Consider the following 16,728-nt stretch of genomic DNA (forward strand, 5'->3'; position numbering starts at 1 on the left):
ATTTACTATTACTTATGGCATTGTAATTATCATCTTTGAATTTAAATATATGCTGGGTCAAATATAAAATATTTGCTGGGTTATATCTCTAAGTTTAGTATCTTTTTCCCAGTTAATCTCCAAAAACCTTGAATTAATGACCCAAATTATGTGAAACTTTATCCCTCATGTTAGTATCTTCACCAAGAGAGAATTGGTATTCAAATTTTTTAATCTTTGCCAAGCTAATATTTGAAAATTATTTATTGTTGTCTAAATTTGTGTTTTTCTATTATGTATAGCATTAGTCTTTTGTCTGTGTGTTCACTGGCATTCATATTTCCTTTTTTTTGGAGAGTCTTATTTAGACCTTTTGCCTATTTTATCATTAGTTTCTTATCAGCATGTGAAAATTCTTTGTATGTTTTTTTAAACTAGCCATTTGTGTGGTAAATGTTTTTTTCAGGATGTTGTTTGCCTTCAACTTTGTTATTTTTATACAGTCAAATTTATTAACTCTCTTTGCATTTATGATTTTTATTTTTCATGTCATGCTCACAGTGGTAATGCTTGACATGGTGTTTCAATTTTCAATAGAATCACTAGGTCTTTGTTGCTCCTATTGTACTACTTTATCTACAGGACTAGCAGGTTGTACTATAATTATCTATTTCCAGCACTAGATTGTGGGTTCCAAGAGGAACAGGACTATGTCATATTTGTTTTCGTAGCTTAGTTAGCAGAAAAGCTAAAATACCATGACCCATAAATACTAGCTGCTAAATCAGTAAGTAAACATAAATAAATATAAATAAATGAATTAGTGAATGAACATATAGATAAATAAAATTTGAAGCTTAGCATCAGCATAATCACTAGGAAATGAACTCATAACCTTGCTATGAATTAATCACATCCATTTACAAAATCATACAGTTTTAATTCTTAAAATTCACTATTATTCAATAATCATTTTCTACAGTGCAGTTTTAAATTTTTCATGAAATCTTTTCTATATATCTAATTTTAATGTCTTCTTGATTGTTTCTTTTCTATTGGAATTATTTTTCTCATTCTATTAGTTAGATAGTCTTATCTCTGCTTCTCCCTACTTTAGTAAGCATAGTATTTTATTAGTCAAAATGCTTTGCTAACAAGTTGAACTAGCTTTTAAAAAATGCTCAATGCTGTGTCTAACCAAATTTAATCCTACTCAAAGTAGTTAAAAGTGGGGCACAGTTACCTTAGGAATAACAGAAGCCAGGCCTATGAAACCATTATGATATCCTCCCTCACTCTGCTCTACTTCCTCTGCTGTCAGTTCATTCTCTGGTTTATCCTCAATACTAGAAACATAGCCATTTACAGCTGTTGGGTTCAATATCCTCAAAGCTTAGTATCCAGAGAAATAAAAGGACCATTGCCTTCCAGGTCTGGGTTAAAAAACGAATGAGTGAGTAAATAAATAATAAAACAAAAGAATGATTAATTGGCCAGGCACGGGTGAGATATACACCTCTTGGAATAATCACTGTGTAACTGCGGTGATGTTGTACAGTTATTGGGTGATTATGGGTCTCATGAAGAATAGATTCCATTGGGCACCTGGATGGCTCAGTTGGTTAAGCGGCTCCCTTCAGCTCAGGTCATGATCCTGGAATCCCGGGATCGAGTCCCACATTGGGCTCCCTGCTCAGCAGGGAGTCTGCTTCTCCCTCTGACCCTCTTCCCTCTTGTGCTCTCTGTCTCTCATTCTCTCTTTCTCAAATAAATAAATAAAATCTTTAAAAAAAAAAGAATAGATTCCATTAACAAAAAGGGTAAAGGAAGGTCTCAGCAAGTGTCCTGGTTAAAACCTATGGATTGGAAGTTAGACAGACCTGGGCCTTGCAGTGCTTTGTGACTTAACCTTCCTGGGGTTAAGTTTCCTCATCTGTAAGTGAGAGTAATAAAAGTATACACCATAAAGGGATGTTATAAAAATTCAGTGACATAATATAAGTGCTTAGCAAATTACTGTTCAATAAATCTTAGCTATCATCACCATCCTCAACTTCATCCTTACTGTCATCACTGATGAATAATCTGAAAGAAGTTTTAGAAATGAGAGAAGAGTTTTTAAAAGGAAAATAAACCAGAAAATAAAAACAAGAGTGTGGGGGATAATATTTGCAAAAAGATAAATAAATTATAAGATACAAATGCTCAAATACTTCCGATACTACAGAACCTAATAACAGTTATAAATCATTAGCTCCTTACTACTGTGCTAACAGCTTTATGTATTGTTTCATTTCATCTCCTAACAACCCTAAGAGCCTGCTTAAGATTCTCTCTCCCTCTCCCTCTGCCCCTCTCCACCTCCAAAAAAAAAAAAAAAAAAAGATTCAGGAAAACTGTGCTCTGATTCTGAGTCTGCCTCCAGTAGCTGCATGGATATTAACAAATCATGCCACTTTTCTGAGATTTCATTTCTATACTTGTCATATTAAAATAATACCAGGCTCCACTGGGGAATGCAATACTCTGAGTGGCTAGACATAGTGCTAGACACACCCACAGCCCCATTCTGCACCATGAGCTAGAAATAATTTCTTTATGCTTGGGTCTTTATGTTAGAGATCCATGCCTGACATGAAATCAACACAAATAGACTGGTCCAACATTCGTAGACACGGAAAAACACACAGGTAATAGGACTGAGTGATGTCAAAAGAAACACAGAGAAAAGCCAGTAAGCAAAACCCATGAAATCAATAGAAATCAGGAGTCAGCAGGAACCATGAAACTTAAAGTAGGGAAGAGAATACATCATCCAGAGGCAGAGACACTGAGGCAAGCATAAATAGATGTCTACCAACACCCATCACTACTATCAAGAAGGGAAAAAAAAAACAAAAACTTGTTTCAATGTATTTTCAAAAGTACATTATACCTACCTTGTAAATTTTGAAATCTAAATTCTCTGACTTCTGTCTACAAGATTGTTAAGACAGTTTCTTTTTCATTTCCCTATTGATCCACACAACCCCCATTAGCTGAAGTAACCTGATCATATTTCTGTGAATTGAAACCAGAAAGACTGACAAGCAGCCCTATAAGCCTCAGATGAGGGTAAAGTTAAATATGAAAATGCTTTAAAATATTAAAAACTACACAAAGCAGGGTATTTTGATAGCAAAGGAATATAACAACTGTGTCTAAAGATACCTAACTTTAGTAAAGGTAAAGATTTAGAGTGAAAAAAAGAAAAACCTAATTACACTATTTACATTTATTGAAAGGCAAATATGACTGTATTTGATAGTCATTTTTAAGTTTTTGATTTCCTTCAGAGTTCCAATGAGGACAACTGCATATGTTTCCCCCCCCAAAAAAAAAAAAAAAAAAAAAAAAAAAGAGCCAGAACAGTTTTCCATTAAAATATCTTAATTTCTCCATACTGTTCCTTGAGAAATAATTGAAGCTCCTTCACGTGGAATACTGGTATGGAAAATCATTAAAATATGCTGGAGGGAACTAGCCTGTACTATCCTGGGGATGGAAGAGTTGAATGTAAGTCCTTTCATCTTCATTTAGACTATTATGTAATATATTTCCTTTCTGAGAAAGAATTTATCTCCATCCAACAACATGCTGGGGAAAATGGCAATACTAAACTATATCATAATGCAATAATCTATGTAATTAAATTATTTCATGGATCAATAGGAATGTGCAAATTGTGAAAAACTGTGAAATGTAATAATGTGTCTGACATTATAATTTCTGATGGCTTATTTATTCTTCAAGGACTTTATACACTGATGCTCATTTGATTTCCCTGAACAAAGAAATGTTTCTTGGTTTGCTTTGGTTCTTCATTCCTTAGACAAATATATGTAGAGAGCATGTTCTGTGTACGGCATTGTGTTAAGTGCTGTAGGGGATAAGAGGAAAAATAGGGTCTCTCTCCTTAAGGAGTCTATGTTCTAATGCAGACAGAGAGACTGCATGGTACAGTGGAGAAAGAAGGACTCTGAGAACACACAGACTGGGTTCAGATTCCATCTCTGCCCCCAAAAGCTAGCTGGGTATCTATCCGGCTTTTTATGTGCAAAATCACAATTAAAAAAACAGGGTTTTTTTACTGTTTTTACTGTTACTCTCTGAGGTAACTGTTCTGAGAATGGGGAGATAATGTATATAAAGTGCCTAGAGAAATATTGGTATTCAATCAATCAGTGTGCCTTTCCTTACTTCTTAAAGAAGCCAAAAAAAAAAAAAACTATAATCAGAGTAATATGTACTAAATATATAAATCAATTACACAGAAAATAATGTGGGAGCTTTGCTATAAATTTTTTTAATATAGTGGTTGCCAACTAGGAAAATGAACTATCAGAAACATCTGGGAAGCTCCTTTAACTCCTTCAACCATCCCAATTACCCCTCAACATCCATCCACCCCGCTCCCTCCCACATGCATATATTTTAAAATGTATCAGAGTCAGGTACAGAGAAGGTCAAGCAAGTAGGGAAATGCTGAGTTCTGACACTTATTGACTTTGGCCAAGTCATTCAATCTCTCTAAGTTTTAGTTTAGGGCCAATACCATGATTGCAAAGGTTTTCCATTCCCATTCCCCCTAATTAACATTGTGAATGCCCTATATTAGATACCCAGCAAATGTTTCCCCATTAGCTAAACTGTGAAATTAGCAAAGTTGTAAATATATTACAGTTAGTAGAATTAAAATAATTTCTGTAAAACACCTTCTCTGTGTTGCGCCCACTTGATATTTAATAGCGATTATCATGGGGGGGGGGGACATCCAAGAAAAACATCTTAGAGGAAACATTATTGAACCTAGTAGGATTCTGATATGCCAGAAGTAGATGGGGCTAACTTAGCAAGCACTGTGTCAGGGTCACGTGTATTTGGGAACAGTGGTTAAGCTAGTTTAGTTTGTATTTAAGCTCTGTATGAGCAGAGAATGGCAGATGATGTTGCAAAGTAGATTGTGGTCAGCATACATACATCCCTGAAGATGCTATTGAGGAGATTTTATTACATCCACCATGCAAGGAGAAGCAAATGAAGGTTGCAACACAAAAGAAAGGGATGTGGCAGGATGGGAAGAAACCTGACGAGAGGTGTGCACGATAGGCCAGAAAGCAAGAGTCTTTAAGAGTCTTTAAGTAATAGTAGAAGCATTAATGGAAGAAACAGGTCAAGAGACATTTCAGAAGAGAAATCAACAAAGCTTGATAATATGGGGAGGTGAGGAAAGGACAACAAAATGTTCTAGAATTAATTCAAAGTTTGGTAATTGAGAATAACTATTCCATTTACAAAAGCAGAGATGTCAACAGGAGAAACTGTTTTGGAAAGGATGACTGTTTAACAAAAAAAAAAACTATTAAACATTTTAATTCAGTTTTGAACTTGCTGCATTTGAGGTATCAGGGAATTATCCAGGAAAAATTCAGAGATTGGGGCCAATGATGCTTTCTGATCATCATTTCAGCAGAAATTTTAAAAAGACCTCATGAAGAAGGGTTAAGGATAGAGCTTTGGGGAATATTCATCTTTCAGGGTCAACAAAGAAAGATAAACTTGTCTCTTTTACCAAAATAAAATTGTTCTAGTTAAGACTATTCTTATCAGTTAAGACTATGCCTTGGATTTTTTTTTTTTTTTTGAGAGAGAGAGAATGAGAGAGAGAGAGAGCATGAGAGGGGGGAGGGTCAGAGGGAGAAGCAGACTCCCTGCCGAACAGGGAGTCTGATGCGGGACTCGATCCCAGGACTCCAGGATCATGACCTCAGCTGAAGGCAGTGGCTTAACCGACTGAGCCGCCCAGGCTCCCTATGCCTTGGATTTTTAAATGTCTTTTAATGGTATCACATTTGTATGACAGGAGATAAAAAAAACAAAGCTACTGATTACTTTTATTTTAAACACAACTATTTAACTGTCTAAAACTTCCTTTTCAGAAACCTTATTTAATTCATATAGGAAAGATTGCCCAAATGGTCCTAGACAAGTTTTCCAGTTTACATAACTCCAGGAATCCTGCATTTATTTTCTTTATGCTCTTGGTTCTTTTTGCCACCCACGGGTTGTTGTGAGAGGAATGATTCATAGCAATTAAAACTCAGTTTGCAATAGAACTGTATACATTGCAGATAGAAAGGGACCTGAATAATCAATCATAAAACAGGTCTTCTTCCATCCATTAGAATTTTGACTTTGGTATTAAAGTTACCATTCAGCTAATGAAAATTGCCTTATATGGAATTACATGTAAATAATACATATTATTCCCACCATTTAAAGAAGTTATGATAAGACGTACGTTGTGGTATATTTAACAGTACAACCATGCCTGGTGGTGGTTACTCAATCCAAATTTTCCAGATATTTTATTTCAATGATAAGCAGAAAAAGGGCATTCCAGGAATTTTCAGGATGAAGGTTGAGATAAAAGAGACTGGCATGTGATTTTACTTAATTAATCAATTAATTAAACAAATTCCGTTAAGTCCTAGAGTGCCAATGGTGAGCAGTATTTGCAGTATTTCTGTCTTCACAGAGCTTTCAGAGTAGCAGAAAGACTGACATACCCAAAATCAATACCAGCGAAGGAGACGCTTATGGCAGGGAAAGAACAAAGGGCCCAGAGCAGGGGCAGCTACTTAGCTTAGAGGTATTCTGGAATGCTGCCAGAGCAAAGTGACATGTAAATTGAGGCCAGAAGAATGAATAGGAGTTGTCCAGGGGAAAGGGGAGAAAGGAAGTGGAGCAAAGAACTTCGCCTCTCTGACCCTCCCTTTCGTCATCTGTGAATTAGAAAACACAGACCTCACGGTCTGTAAAGCTTTTTCCAGGCATAAAACCTAATGCCCTGTTTTAATAGGCTCTTCTCTGTACCTAAAATTCCCTTCCCTCTTTGACCCTTCTTCGCCTGGACTGCCTGGTTAATCCCTATATGCCCTTAAAGACAACTCATGGCATCTTTTTTTTTTTTTTAAAGATTTTTTTTTATTATTTATTTGAGAGAGAGAATGAGAGAGAGAGAAAGGTCAGAGGGAGAAGCAGGCTCCCCGCTGAGCAGGGAGCCCGATGTGGGACTCGATCCCGGGACTCCAGGATCATGACCTGAGCTGAAGGCAGTCGCTTAACCAACTGAGCCACCCAGGCGCCCGACAACTCAAAGCATCTTAAAGCTCCTTCTTGAAGTTCTTTTTGAACTCCTCTGTTATTCCAGGTAGAGCTGGTCTCTCCTCCCTTACCAGCACTTTTGTCACTTTGCAGGGTTTTTTTGTCTGCCTCCCCAACTAGATGGTGAGCTCACTGGGGCAATGACTGAGTTATATTTATCTTGATGCCCCCAGCATCTGTCAACATCTGGCATGCAGTAGGGGTTCCATAAATCTTGAATAAATAAATGCATGATTTTAAGAACTCTTGATAAAGTGTTTCAAGAAAAATGTGTATTTTAAAAATCGTTTCTACACTCCTATACACAAAAAGAACACAGTGGAAGGTGATAATAATGCTATTCTTTGGACAATTGGGACCCAATCAAAAGTTTTCTAATATTATGGCAAAATTTAGAGTTAGATAAGAATCCATTGGAATTTTGGTGATCCAAAGCTTTATCAGACCCCACAATGGTCACTTTTTAAGGATTAATATGCTTAAAAGTATAAGTATCTATTTGGGATAAATTGTTTTTTCTTATCTTCACACTTCACCTTCATTTGTATCATGAAACTACCTTATTATTCACAGTGGTTTTAAAAATCAGGCTGATATAGAAACAATCAATAATTAAAAGAGCAAATAAAACTGATTTATACACCACATAACTAAAAACAAACATTTAATTATAATGTTGAATATACATTTTGATAGTAAAATTATATGCCAATGTTTTATGGAAGAATGAAGGACTAAAACTTTGGTTATCTAATTTACTTTTTGAGGATTAAAAACATGATCTCTTATATTATGAAGGTCGAGAGTTTTATGAACTGAATTAGAAGGTAATTTTTGTTAAGCATTGATTTAATACACTGGTTTTCCTTTTTCAGTCCCATGACATGCCTAAAATGACTTCCAAAATTCCTTTATCAACAATAGGCAAGATTTAAAGTTTGCAGGAGTCCTTCGAATACCTTGTCAGACTAGCTTTCCCATAAAGGCCAATGAAAACTACAGTTGTAAAGAAAATCACAACCTCCTACTTTTAGTTCATTTAGAGGCCCTTGAGTGTTCAATGACGTGAAAAGTGACATATATCTGTGAATTAATGAACTTTAATTACACCAAGAGTGCTCTTCATTATATAATACATAATTCAGGAGACAATTCTCTATGTTGAAAATTCAATCCAACTCCAGTGCTCAAATTATCCCCTGCTTTCAGGCATATTCAAAATATTATAAAACGAAAAGTTTTGAGGCTCTAACCTGGACAGAGTCAGAACAGAAGAGGGAGGTCCACTGTGATGGATTTAGCCAGAATGATTAAAGATTCATCAGACATAAATTTAGAAGTGGCTTTTCCTTTAGCACCACAAGTGAACCCAAGAAATAGTGCCTTGTAGGGATGCAGATTTCTGAGCCAGAATTTAATGGAACCTTTCCCTCCATTAAACTACCTTCTGCCATTTTTCTATCATGATAAGTATCTCATCAGAAAATAGTTCCCCTTTCTCTATCTTAGAAGCAAAGGAAACATTAACACTGATAATTAGCTAAGTAGGAAATTATCAGTGTTAATGATTTATGGAATTAGTGGTTAGTATTCACTGCTCGAGCTCCAGCACAGAAACAACCATGGGATGGGATGGGATGGGAAATGACTGATAACAGAAAAAACCAGGAACTTAGTTCCTTCTACTTTAGCTTCTGCAGGTTTAGGCAAATTGTTTAGCTTGGGGCAAACCTGTTCAAAGCATGCACTTCATCTTCATTCATTCTTTTACTTTTTCATTCATTCATTCACTGTTTATATGAGCGTTGGTAAAATCAATCCCTGAGAAAGGAGTTTACTATAAATATCAGTCACTCTTGTGTTCCCTGGCATCTCCTGCCCCAAAAAGTTCTGAGAGGCTGTCTTATTCCTGCCACATTTATGAGGTAGCCAGGTCCCTTCCAGAGACTGATTTTTCTTCTTATTTAGTAAAAAGGCATCTACTTGACAGAAAGTCCCATTGGAGTATACTTCAAGGGACCTTTCTCAGTTGTACACTGTGTACAGTTGTGGTCCTCCACAGGAAGATAGGAAAAGTAGTCCTCTTGAAATGTAATTCAGATCAAGCCTCTCCTCAGTTCAGAACCTTCCATATCTCCATCTCTCTCCAAGAGCCATAAGCCGTAAGACAACAAACCAGGCACTGTGGATGGTTTGTCTTCCCCTAACACCATCCAGTTCCCTCAGCAACTCTTTTCCTCCGACACCTCAGGTACCCTCCCGCCTCCAGGCCTATGTACCTGCTCCCTCCCCTCTATCTAAAATGCTTTCTCCTCAGATGGATGCATGGTTAGCTGGCTCCAACATTTCTTTCAAGTCTTTATTCAAAAGTTACCTTTGTAGAGAGTCCTCTTTTGGCTACCTTTTGTAATATATAACCCCTTACCTTGAAATTTCACATACTTCCTCTTGTATTTTTTTCTTTTTCTTAGTGCTTATTACTATCTAGCAAACTGCACATTTTCTATTTATCTTGTCTTCTTTCTTACTTTCTTTCTTTCCTAGGAGAACATGAGTTCCATAAAGGCAAGAAATTTATGTATTGTGTTCATTCCTACACCCCAAACATCTAGAATGGTAGTCTCAGCACACAAAGGGTGCTTAATAAATATTTGCTGAAAAATGTTTTCGAGTTTGGTATATCTTATCCAGGTCAATCCTTCCTAAGGGGGAGAACGAGCCATTTCTTCTAAGAAGCCTAGAGAATCTTTTTTAAGAGATTGATGCCAAACCTTTCAAAAAGAGCAGCAAAGCTGGGCACACTAAGGCCCTTGTTTAATGAACAGCTTGATTTGAGGGTTAGCAATTTACAAGGTAGATACTAGTTCTTCCTTGGCTTCTTCCTTTTCAACAAGTACCTTCCACCACAGGGCTTGTGTTGTGTGTAGCTGCTTCATCCTCTGAAAATGTGCCCCCTGTCCAATGAACCCTTTACCTAATTCCCTCCTTGCCCCTCAGATTTCAGCTCTAATGTCCCCAGGGGAACTTCTTGTGGCCCTGCTCATAGGACAGTGCCTCTTTCCTTAGCAGTGCTTTTCACTTACAGTAATCCATGTATCTGTGTGATTATTCGATTAAACTCTCCTCTTCATAGATTGTAAGCTCCACAAGGGCAGAGATGGGTATACTTTTATTCACTATTCTCTGCCCAGCACAGATCACAGGCCACAGCACTGAGAGCAGCTCAACACATATTTGTTGAAAGGATTTTGAGTAAATGGAGAAAGCTGACTGACTCTGAATAAGAGACTGGGAAATTTTTGCATCACTTCTTAGAAAATCAAGACAGAAGGAATGAAAAATGGCAATAGAAAGAGGAGAGAGAAGAGTAGGGGGTAAAATGCTTAAGATCTGGGTACATATTAAAAAAAAACAAACCTTGAATTAAGCTCATTATACTTGTGAACACTTGGTCTGAAGAAAATTTGGACAAGGAGTCTAAATAGGTAGGAAAGTCAAGGAGATCTAAGACTCCTTCCTATCCCCCCCAAAGTCTTGGGAGGGATTTGGTCTTCTACCAGGAGTAAAAATGAGATTGGGTTGTGGAAAAAGGTAATTTCAATTAAAATCTAAGGCAAAAGGTCTGCAGATAAAATCTGGGTTATATATCTCCCCAAGTCCCCTCTGCTGCTCTCCCTAGTTCAGACTATATAATACACCATTTAGATCATGACCATAGGTCTCTCAAACACCACTATCTGCTCTTTCTGGTCCTCCGCACCTTGTAGAGAATGAGTGCAATCCAAACTCCAAGTGGTATCCAGAGTTCTTCATAATCTAGCCTTTGCCTCTGATCTCTAGACTCAATTTTTAAACCATCCTCCCAGATACAGCCCACTCTCCAGACCAGTTAAACTTCTCCAAACATAGCAGGCTGCTCTATGACTTCAAACCTTGGCATATCTTATTTCCAATGCTGGGAATATCCTATCACAAATATTTACATGGCATATTCCCATTAACCCTTCAGATCAAGCTCCAAGACACAGGTAGATGTCTTGGAATTTGCTCTAAGCAAAGTTAGTGGCTTCAAACTTTGGGATTCCTTAATACTTTGTTAACTCTTTATTATTGGAATCACTATGTAATTTTGCAATATTTCTATTAACTTGATTGTTCCACTAGGCTATGAGCCACTTGAGAGCAAAATGGGGAGAATATTCACATCAATATATTCCTAAGGTTGAACACAGGACATGACATACGATTGTTTCACAAGTAGTTGTTCAATTAATAAATTAATGCAAGCTTGTGTTTAAATAATGTGCAACGAAATTTGTGGTTTTAATGAACCATATCTGAGACAGAGTAAGTATCATACCCAAATTGTGATGCAGAGCTATACAACAGTTCCATAATGTATTCTAATGTTGTTCAAGTGTAATTTTAAAAAAAAATGGAGGAAGTGAGGAAGTGCTAGGATGATTGCCCTAAACAGCATTGGTTTCCTTTCTTTATTTCAGGATATATTGATTAAATCCCTCTAATGCACAGGGACTTAAGGCTGCAACATCAGCCCTTTCTTAGCAATGGCTGCATTTCTTCAGTGCGCCATGGAGTGACAGATGCTATACAGTATTACTTAGGACTTCTGAAGTAATGTAGTTCAGTCCACAGGCTCTGCAGTGTACGAATACTTGAAACTTCTCTCCAAGTTAGTGTAAAGACCTTATACAGGGTTTCTCTTAGTGACAGATAAAAGTTATAGATTCAAAGACAGACGTGTTATTATTCCAGGTCTTTGTAGGATGACACCTCAGTCCTGTGACAAATACCCAGCATTGTGCCAGGCACTTTGGCTCTAAGTGTTGATTGCATGAAGGAATTCACAAGTTTGTTTGTCACATGGATAAGATATGTACATATTGAATTACTGTGAATGTGCAAACTTTTTCAATTTCATATCAGTTAAGGATTGCTGGATACTAACTAAATTTTGAGTAGTAAATACTTCATGGGTGACCTTTATACCCTAGTTGACTGTCATTAGGAATCTCAGCAAGTTGTCTAATAGAACAATATGGAGAGGGGGAAAACATCAATATGCAAACTCCAAATTTAATTAATATTCACTCAGAATACAGAATGTACCAGGTTCTTTGAAGGTACTTTCTCACACATTGTTTCACTTAATTCTCACGACTCAATTAGATTTTTATTATCTCCATGTTTATCAGTGAAGAGATTTAAGTAACTAAAAGCTTTCCTTAGCCCTCAGAAGTATGGTGCCTATTATCTGCACTTCCATTAGCTTCTTCTTCATATTTGGGTAACACTCTTATCCCAGGGCACTGCAATTGTTTGTCATAATCAACATCTTCCTCCTCACCATCATGAGGTGAGCATGTATTATGAGTTAGATACATAATCTCTTTTAATCTACTGTTCACAATAGCACTTTCTGATACACATTTTTATTCTGATATGAACACAGAAGAAAACATAGTGGAGGGTTTAAGTGACTTTTCCAAGTTCACAAAGCTAGGAGAGGTATAGGCAGCTATTGATTTTAAGTCCTCTGTCTCCAGAGACCATGCTCTTAAACACTGGACTATGATGCCTCTTGTTGATTTCCTTTCCTGTCTTCTTCACTAAGCTGTCAGTTGTTTGAAGGCATGAAGCATATATCATTCCATTTTAAGACTTCACAATAGGTGCTCAATATGTGTTTGTTGAATTAGCAGAAACCTGCTTCCAAGCATACCTTCTTTGCTAGACTTTCTATCCAATCTTGAGAAACTCTCTTAGCTATTATGAACTTTCAAGAAGATATGATATAAGGTGAAATTTTAAATATGACCTAGAGTTAAGTAGAAAAGGAAGAGGATAAGCATTTCTAGAAGAGAACATGGCGTGATATATTCAGAGGACTGTTCATAAACGTGTGTGGCTGGAGTAAAGAAAGGGTGTGAGTGGGTAGAAGAAAGTGAGATTAGAAGATTATTCACTATCTAGTGTGCTAAGCCAAAATGTCTTCATTTTGTTTTTTTCATGAATTGTCAAGGAAACACATGAAGGATTTAAGCAGAGAGTAACATGACACTGTCTTGAATATTGGAAAGATTACTCCTGTGTAACATAAAGAATGGATCAGAGGACAATACTGAGATGACCTAAGCAAGAAATTAATTATTTGAGCCAAAACTAAGGCAGTGGGGGTGGGGATGGAAAATAAAAGGTGGAGGCAGATATCATGAAGGTGGACTATAAAGAACACCATGACTAACTAGATGTGGAACAGGGAAGAGTTAAAGATGCCTCCTAGATTTCTAGCTCAAGTGACAGGGTGGTTTTTGGGGGACAGTCCCAAAAAGAAGCCTTATAGGAAAAGCAGCCTTTTGAGCAAATTAATTAACTCTAAGTTTTGGATACTAAGCAGGTAGGTAGATAAACAGATCTTAGCTGAACAGAGAGATTTGGGCTGGATGGTTAGCCTACCTTACTGGGGGTTGGAAAAGGTCATCAGAGAAAGCATAAAGAATGTAAAAAGAATAGAGAGCCAGGAGACATAGTCTTTTGGGGAAACCATAATACATAGTTGTGTGGAAGAAGAGGAACCCAAAAAACAGACTGGGTGGCCTGTAGATAACTGAGGAGGAGAAACTTTCAAAAGGAGGCATGATTTAGTGTTGGATACTGTGAAAGGATAAAAATTAAACCCAAAAGGTCTCCCTGACTATTGTTCTATATTAATCTGGCCTATAAGAAGATTTGACATTACTTTAGCATGTGGCTTCTTTTCTACTGAATTAGACAAGGTGAAGCTAATTATTTTCTGTGGACTAAGACAATCTAAGCACATGAAGCAAATCATACTCTGTGCTTTTTTTCCTTACTTCCATTCCCCAAGGGCTACACTTTTTTATACAAATGGAATCTTGTCAAAATGAACAGCAAGAGTATTTTGATGGGGGACAGAATCACAAAAAGAAAATGTATCTTAGGGGCCGAGGCTGCAGGAGTGGGGATTTTCTTTCATATACATGAGACGATTATGAATAAGTATGAATATATGTACATGTGAACTTCAATGTCTTTTAGCATTTCCTGACAACTTCTCTATTTGCTTTCTATATAATTGCATCCCCCCAAAATGGAATGATAACTGTGATATATCAAACATGACTGCCTGCTCAACTCTCTTCTTTTCTTCCTTTCTTCCCTTTTCAAATATTTACATGCAGTTGAAAGTCTGAATGTCCATTAAGCACATAATTAGTCTCAAGAGTTAACTTTAAGGAAATACAATATACATGTAGGAGAAAATACTATTTCTATTAGAGTTGCACTGAGATCTGTTTGTTATTCTCCTGCAAAAAATCCTGCCAGTGCAGATGTCATCCCAGATGACTTATCACTTAAAAATGACAGCTGGGCTGGAGTAGAATATTTCACATCTGTTTACAATATATTTATATGTATTAACACATTAAAAATAATTGGTGAAAATAATAAATTGACCAAATATACTGCCTTATTCTTAAACTTTAAATCAAAAGATTTCAGCAGGTATAGTAAAATAACAGTATAATTGTGTGCTTCCACTCAGGAAAGGTTGAGTAAGTTGGCCAAGGTCACATAGACAATGAGTGATGGGGTTACCAACAGTCATGCCCTCAACAACTAGTTCTTTCACAGGCTCTTTGTGCTCATATCCCTAATGTGAAAAAACCCAGGTAAAGGAAGGAATCCATATGTAAAACATGCTTGAAAAGTATATGAACTACCACCTTATCCAATTTTCAATACAGACACATGTGTGTAAAATACCTGAAAACAGCAATAGAATTGAGGAGTGGAAAGTAGGAATTAAAATAATCCACAAAGTACCTGGGTTCACCTCCTTTCTGGAAGGACATTAAGTGAGAGAACTGGGAACACATGGAGAGTGGAAAGCTGGCAAACCTAAACACTTAGAGAACTTGGAAAGAATTCAGTGTATAACCATGGAAGTTATTTTTGTTCATAATGGGTTCCAGTGATGTAAAGTGTGTGTGTGCTTGCACACATGTTCAAATATACTTTAAAGTGTAGGCTCAAATTAATATTTTACCTTTCTCTTCCGGTTAGAAACACAGGTATCTTCTTGGTAGTGGGATGGAGGGAAATATCAGTATGACCACAGAGACTTGAAGTCATTCCAAGGATCTCCAGGTAAGCCCCAGTAAGAACTGCTATTTTTCTGATGAAGATGTAAAAGTAATAGAAGAAAATTAGAGTGACTGTTAAGACCCAAGCTCCAGGTTTGGTTCTATACTCAGTAAAAATCTATCCACCTCAAACTCCGACTTGAGTTCATAGAATTTCTTGCATAAATTGTAATTTCTTATTAGTACACCTGGATTTGACATTAGCAAGCTAGGACACCTTTGGCAAGTTGTTTCATCCTTCTAGGTGTCAGTCTCTGTGTCTGTAAAACAGGGCTAATAATAATACATACTGTATTGTTGGAGAGGGGATCTAAGCTATGTTGAAATTACTCAATGAATGTTAAGTACACTACCATCACTATTATGATTTCTATCTTTAACTCTTGTTGAATCTTACCATCAGACATTTCTGTCAAAAAATAAAGGTTCAGGACAAATCAGAAAAAAATATTTTCTCAAATTACAAAGTTTAAATTGGTACTATTTATGTTTCCCAAATTGGAAATACTGGCATATTCTTTAATTACTTCTTTACTCCCATCCACATGCAAAGAGGTCACCAAATCCTATTGAATCTATTTTCAAATGACTCATGAATCTTACTACACTATTTTGTCTCTACTCTGGATATTGCAAGATGAATATTCCCAGTCTTTAAAAAACAAGCAAATAAACAACAAAAAAACCTCACCCTTGACTTTCCAACTGTCAAACCGTATCTCTGCTTCTCTTTACAGTAAATGTCCTCAAAATGTCATCTAAAATCACGGACTCTGTTATCAACCTTCAAATTTGTCTTGAACAAATGACTCTCATGTTCCTGTCTACCATTCCACCAAAATAGTTCTTACTGAGGTCACCTTTCTGATGCTAAATCTAATTGCCAATTTTCAGTCTTAATCCTTCTTAACCCATCTGCAGCTTCATCACAGGTGATCATTCCCTGTTTCTCCAAACAATCTGAACTTGGTTTCTAAGACACCATGCTCTCAAGACACTCCTTCTCAATCTTTTCTGTACTTACCACTACTAATTTCTCTGACTTCTAAAGTTTTGATTACTCCAATTCTGTGTCTTTGAACCTTCTTGCTTCCCTACCTACACCACTATCTAGGTGACACTATCTAGTCTCCTATTCTAAAATACTATCTAGCACAAAAACAGACCCATAGATCAATGGAACATAATAAAGAACCCAAAAATGGACTCTCAACTGTGTGGTCAACTAATCTTCAACAAAGCAGGAAAGAATATCCAATGGAAAAAAGATAGTCTCTTCAACAAATGGTGTTGATAAAATTGGACAGCCACTTGTAGAAGAATGAAACTGGATCATTTTCTTACACCACACACA

General features: G+C 36.6%; 1 long non-coding RNA gene across 1 annotated transcript in view; it reads right to left on the bottom strand.

Moving 5' to 3' along the window:
* Positions 1-15,355, bottom strand: part of LOC141372725 (uncharacterized) — a 289,174-nt gene extending 273,819 nt beyond the window's left edge. Inside the window, exon 1 of the long non-coding RNA XR_012378126.1 lies at positions 15,278-15,355. This is a non-coding gene — a long non-coding RNA (uncharacterized lncRNA). The remainder of the gene's footprint in view (positions 1-15,277) is intronic.
* Between the last annotated feature and the right edge of the window lie 1,373 nt (positions 15,356-16,728).

The sequence above is a fragment of the Callorhinus ursinus genome, unplaced genomic scaffold (genome assembly GCF_003265705.2).
Source record: "Callorhinus ursinus isolate GAN/ISIS: 27379988/994484 unplaced genomic scaffold, GSC_fseal_2.0 scaffold5, whole genome shotgun sequence".
Lineage (NCBI taxonomy): Eukaryota > Metazoa > Chordata > Mammalia > Carnivora > Otariidae > Callorhinus > Callorhinus ursinus.